At 39.6% G+C, this 5,957-nt stretch overlaps 1 pseudogene across 1 annotated transcript; it reads right to left on the reverse strand.

The window, feature by feature from the left end:
• Nucleotides 1-669: 669 nt before the first annotated feature.
• Nucleotides 670-5,581, reverse strand: LOC143586069 (transcription factor TGA4-like; annotated as a pseudogene). The gene is made up of 8 exons (XR_013144649.1): nt 5,389-5,581; nt 5,232-5,312; nt 2,638-2,697; nt 2,324-2,401; nt 2,175-2,238; nt 1,827-2,098; nt 1,135-1,356; nt 670-1,004 (listed from the first exon to the last, which is right to left on the reverse strand). The product of XR_013144649.1 is annotated as a transcription factor TGA4-like (transcript).
• Between the last annotated feature and the right edge of the window lie 376 nt (nt 5,582-5,957).

Consider the following 5,957-nt stretch of genomic DNA (forward strand, 5'->3'; position numbering starts at 1 on the left):
CAATCACAGGGTGACAGCTCACCGACAATAGTACGAGGAGGAGCACCCTCTAGTACTGTTTGTCACTATTAGCCGCTGCCTACTCACCAACCCTTACTATGGGACGTGCGCAGCCTACAGTTGGTGGAACAGTGCATAGCCGGCAGTGAAGGAACAGTATACAGCCGACCTTGTCACTGTCGGCCGCAGCCTATCCACCAACCAGCATGGCTTGTGCGTAGCCCACTGTTGGTAGAACAGGAATACTATTCAGCCGGCTGTACCTTCTAGGAAACCTACCTTCGGCTATAAATACTCCAACACCTTGGAATGGTAAGGACATCATCTGATATATCATTATCTTATCTTCTCTAGCAATCTCTTAATATACACTTATATTCAGAGCAATCTAGTCTGATTCTCACGCCGGAGGGTGGTCACAAGGAGGAACCCCCCCTTCTCAGTGACGAGCTTACGGTGTCTGTTTTGCAGGTCACCTGAAGAACAACCTTCTCTGCTGGACCTCATCCTCGTGGGAAACATTACTTAACCCCCAGATTATCCGTAATCTGCCCTGGGTCACTTAGTGTTTCTTCACAATCAATCCCCGTATCTTGAACTCTAACCAAAAATTATCTTGAAGATCATATAAACTGTATAAATACAACCAAAAAAAACAAAAAGAGTTACACGCTATTGCTTTTTGATACGATGCTCAATACAATATAGAACTTCTCAATTGTGGAAGACTGATACAAAAAACTAAAAAAAAATACTACAAGATACTATTATAATTCCATTTTTATACACAGAGGGCACAACCGTCAACCATGGTGCATGACTCGTGTGGGTACGTGGGTTCACGAAACATCACTAGGTGGTTAACAAAGCCTCTTAGCCCAAGCCGAACTCAGATCACGAAGACGTTGCAGATACTCGCCCAAAGATATTAACCCTTGAGCCGCTTGTCAGGTGGTGAGGTAACGTAGCGTCTGTTGTAGTGTTTCCTGACGAACATAATCCGCCTATACACACATAATAGTACTATTATTATTGTTATTATTATTATCAAATTAAGCATGAAACTTAAACCTAACAGAACAGTATGGTCCAAACGAGTTCTGAACAAAATCTTATATATGGATATATTATTACCTGAATAACAAGCCGGACAAGCTCTTCTAACTTGTACATTGCATTACGCATCTCGTAGCATCCGCCCCCCAAAGCGGGCCCAAACGCCACTGCCTCGGCCAGAGTTTGTTGAAGTTTCTCCATTCCTTGTGACAGAGAATCTTCAGCTTGTTGACTTGCTTGAATAAGGTTATACAAATCATGAGATTGTTGGTCCAACAGTTCAAGCCGGGGTACAAGAACCTACATAGAAATAAATGATTTAAAACTAGGAATAATGAGCTCAAATTGCACAAATGGTCCTTGCGGTTTGACCATGTAGCAAGTTTGGTCCCCAGATTTTAAAGATTGCAAACTTAGAGAGCGTTAGCCCCATGTTAATCCCATTTGCAGTTAGATTTTTTAAAAAATAAAATATTGTTATAATTATTAATATTATTATTATCATCATCATCATTATTATTAGACATATAATCTAATAGACGGGCACTCATGACAGGTATGCAACTAACTGTGGTACAACAGTTGGTTGCTCAATGGAAGTGGGAAGACCTTTATTGATTGATAGAATAAGCACTAACAAATGACCCACTCATAGCAAAATAATACAGCACTCTCGACATGATATTATATTGTATTATATTATATCATATTCGCCGATAGTGCAAAAGAAAGAGAAAAGAATAATGATACAGGTCAAGTAGGTCAACTACCTTGAGAAGCTCTGAAGGTCGAAAGCCTCCAATCCATAAAAAAAGGCGTTCGATTGATGTTTTCCAAACGCCTGATATGAGATAACAGACATCCACCTTTGCTACGGTTGCTTTAATGTCGAAAAGATTTGCATAATGATTTAAAGAGTCCTGAACGAGTGTATCGAGCTCGGTATCGTCCATATCAGAATTTAGTGCGGTCTTCAAACTATTAGTTTTTTTATTTTGTAAGTCGACCCATTGTTCATACCCTATCTCAAATGCAACAATTCCTGCATGTCTCACGAGAAAGATCTAACATCAAAGATAGTAATATTGGAGCATATGTTGCTTAACATGAATATGCACCTGAGTTTGCAGCTTCCGGGAATCCGAGTTGACTAGCATTGACTCGACTACTCATTAACGCACACTGCTGAAGTCAAATTTGGTATAACTAATAAAAAATAAGACATGGAATGTAATAATTGAAAGGCTAAAAGTTAATCTAGACTTACCTGTGCCTTAGCTTATTCAAGTTCTTGTTCAAGATGAAGCAGTTTTAAACGACTGGCTTCCAACTGTTGGACATACGCCTAAAACACATAGGATATAACGTTAGTGATCAAGTTAGGATTTATGAAGTCAGACATGTTTTATTGGCAGAATAAGTTTAGTTTAGTTTTGTCTTCGGAACCAGTATTTAAGAGAGAAAAAGAATGCTCGATTATGATAATTTTAGACACAATTTTGTAAAATATAAATAGAAGTTTAAACTTTAGTCACTAAATAAAAGGCAGTTTTGAGGATTCTATTTGAAAAGTTAACCTACCTTTTTCCGCAAACGACTTTTACGAGCTGCTTCACGATTTTGTGCGAGGCGTCTCAATACCTGTATGTTTGATTTGAACAGATGGTAACAAAATGTCATTTTTGATAAGTGTGCTTATGTGAAGCATGTGTCATTTTTATACCACATTAGGTACTAACAAAAACGCCAATAATACAGATTCATACACTCAAACACATCATTATCCATTGTACATGTGGTGGCTTATTTGCCAAATTACTCAAAACTATTGCCACATCATCCTCTAATCAGCTCTAGGTTAAGTTTTATATCAAAGGATAACAACATCAAAGTTTGTAACATTCAATCAATCAATCAATCATGCCCAGTAAAATCCCACCGACAGCAAAGCTATAAGTAGGGTCTGGGGAGGGTGGGATGTAGGCACACCGTACCTCTATCCAAAGGAATAAAGAGGTGGCTTCCAGAGAGACCCTCGGCTCTAAGTACATGTGTATGAAGCAAAATAAAGGAAATCAAAGTTTATCAGTTATATAAAAACTACTACTAATTATAATAATATTAATAATAAGATCACAGTTTAACAGCTATATAAAAGCTAATAATAATTATAATAATAATAATAATATATGTAAGGGAAATACCATTATGGTATGTGACCTAAATAAGTTAAGTCTAAGCCCTAAGGTATTCAATTCTCTCTAAAAATCCTTAACTTTAATTCTACTACTCCACGAATTCCTATCCTCAACCATGTCCTCGGAGAGGTTTAGGTCTATCAAATCATGCCTAATCCTCTCATCCCAAGTCAATTTCGGTCGTCCTCTACCCCTCCTCCCCTCTATAGTAATGTTTTCTACGGATCTAACAGGATTCGTCGTCTGTCTTCTCTTTACATATCCAAACCATCTCAATCTCCACTCTCTTATCTTGTCTGCTATGTTCGCCACCCCTAATCTCTCGCGAAACACAACGTTTCTTATTCGGTCTAGCCTTGTGTGCCCACACATCCAACGTAGCATTCTCATTTCTGCTACCTCCATCTTCCGCACTTGTGCCTTCTTGATGGCCCAACAATCTGTTCCATATAGCATTGCAGGTCTAACTGCCACCCTATAGAATTTTCCCTTCAGTTTAGTCGGGAAACTCTTGTCGCACAATATACCTGTGGCTGCTTTCCATCTACACCATCCTACCTGAACTCGGTGGGTCACATCACTGTCTAATTCCCCATCGCTCTGTACAAATGATCCTAAATACTTGAACTTCGTTACCTGCGGGACCACCTGCCCTTCAATTGTGATCTGTGCGTCTTCATTGTCGTTTATCCCACCAAAATCACAGTGGAGGTACTCCGTCTTAGATCGCTAATCTTTAAACCTTTTGTCTCTAAGGTTGTTCGCCACTCCTCAGGCCTCATGTTTAGATCTTGTTTTTTCTCAGCAAGTAACACAATATCGTCTGCGAACATCATGCACCACGGGAGAGTCCTTTGAATCGACTTTGACAACTCATCCAAGACTACTGCAAAAAGAAACGGGCTCAACGCTGACCCCTGGTGAAGACCTACCTCTACAGGAAAGAAATCAGTATCCCCCACTGGCGCACGGACACTTGTTTCACTCCTGGTATACATATCCATAATTATCTCTATGTATTTCCTGGGCACTCTTCTACCCTCCAAGCACTCCCAGAGCACCTGTCGTGGCACACTGTCGTAGGCCTTTTCTAGGTCAATAAACACCATATGTAGATCACGCTTCTTCTCCCTATACTTTTCCATTAATCTTCTTATAAGGTGTATTGCCTCTGTGGTGGAACGCCCCGGCATGAAGCCAGATTGGTTGACCGTAACCTGAGTTTCTCGTCTAAGTCTAACCTCAATCACTCTTTCCCATAGCTTCATAGTATGACTTAGTAGTTTGATTCCTCGGTAGTTACCACAACATTGGGCGTCTCCTTTGTTCTTATAGATAGGAACTACAACGCTTCTCCTCCACTGGTCTGGCATCTTACCTGATTTGAGAATACTATTGAACAGAGTAGTTAACCACATGACTCCTTCCTCCCCCAGACACTTCCACACCTCGATGGGTATGTTGTCTGGGCCAACCGCCTTAGACCTTCCCATCCTCCTAAGTGCATCCTTGACCTCTTCTCGTGTGATCCGTCGGCAGTAGCAGTTATTCGATTGTTGTCGTTGAAAGTTTGTGTTGTCATGTTTTTCTTGGTAAGCTCTCCCATTGTTAAAAAGATTGTGGAAGTAGGTTTGTCATCTTAGCTTGATGTCCTGCTCCTTGACCAGTACATGCCCATCTGTATCCTTTATGAACTTCACCGGTTCTAGATCTTGCCTTCTACGCTCCCTGGCTTTGGCAATCTTAAACATAGCATGTTCCCCCTCTTTTGTTTCTAGACTTTCATACATCCGTTTAAAGGCCGCCTTCTTTGCTTCCGCCACTGCCTTCTTAGCCTCTATCTTGGCCGTTTTGTAACATCAAAAGTAAAATTGATTGTTTTTTCACATACAATAACAGTTTATAATTGGATCTTGAGACAGTTAATATTAGTCAAGCAGAAACCATAGTCAACAAAGACGATGCAATATCTTGTACCTTATCAACTGGCTTACTTGCTTCTTGATCACATTGATTTGAAGGTCCCTGTGTATTGCAGGTTCCAATAGTATCTTCCGACTAACAAAACAAAATTGCACATGCCACTTTTAGTAAACAAATTTGCTAAAGGCATGCAACTATTCCAAACGCGTACCAGCTGGCGGTTATCTATCTTTGTATCCACCTCTATAATCATGGCTGCATCCTGATATATGTTACCTTTGAAATCTCCCCACATGCTAAACTGGTGCATTGGTTCATAAACCTCCATCCTCTTTGAGTTTAGATACTGCGTGGACGATGTATTCATGTCAAACGGATTCGCAACTCAAACAACTTGAACTTTAGCATCGTTTTATAATCATCCTCACCGTTACAGCAAAACTACAAACCAGAAGCATAAATCAATCATTATCAATGTTGTAAAAGTAGGTCTAAAAGGCCGAGCAATCACTACAAGGTATGGCGATGAGGAGACTTTCTTTAACTCCGCCTAGTTACTCTGAATCGATCAAAGGTGGTCAACCACAGCCAGAATCGGATCTCGACGGTCAACTCAGCCGATTTTGACTTTAAAATCCAAATTTGCATTTTTTTTAATTAATGATTACCGAATAATTTAGTATTTAAATATGTATCTTTTTAAATTTATATTGATGTTCACGTATTATTAGTAAACTTATGATATTATATATATATATATATATATGATTTCCCTAAAAC

The sequence above is a fragment of the Bidens hawaiensis genome, unplaced genomic scaffold, assembly GCF_021521415.1.
Source record: "Bidens hawaiensis isolate Kalapana, Puna unplaced genomic scaffold, B.hawaiensis_p1.1 tig00034294_1, whole genome shotgun sequence".
Lineage (NCBI taxonomy): Eukaryota > Viridiplantae > Streptophyta > Magnoliopsida > Asterales > Asteraceae > Bidens > Bidens hawaiensis.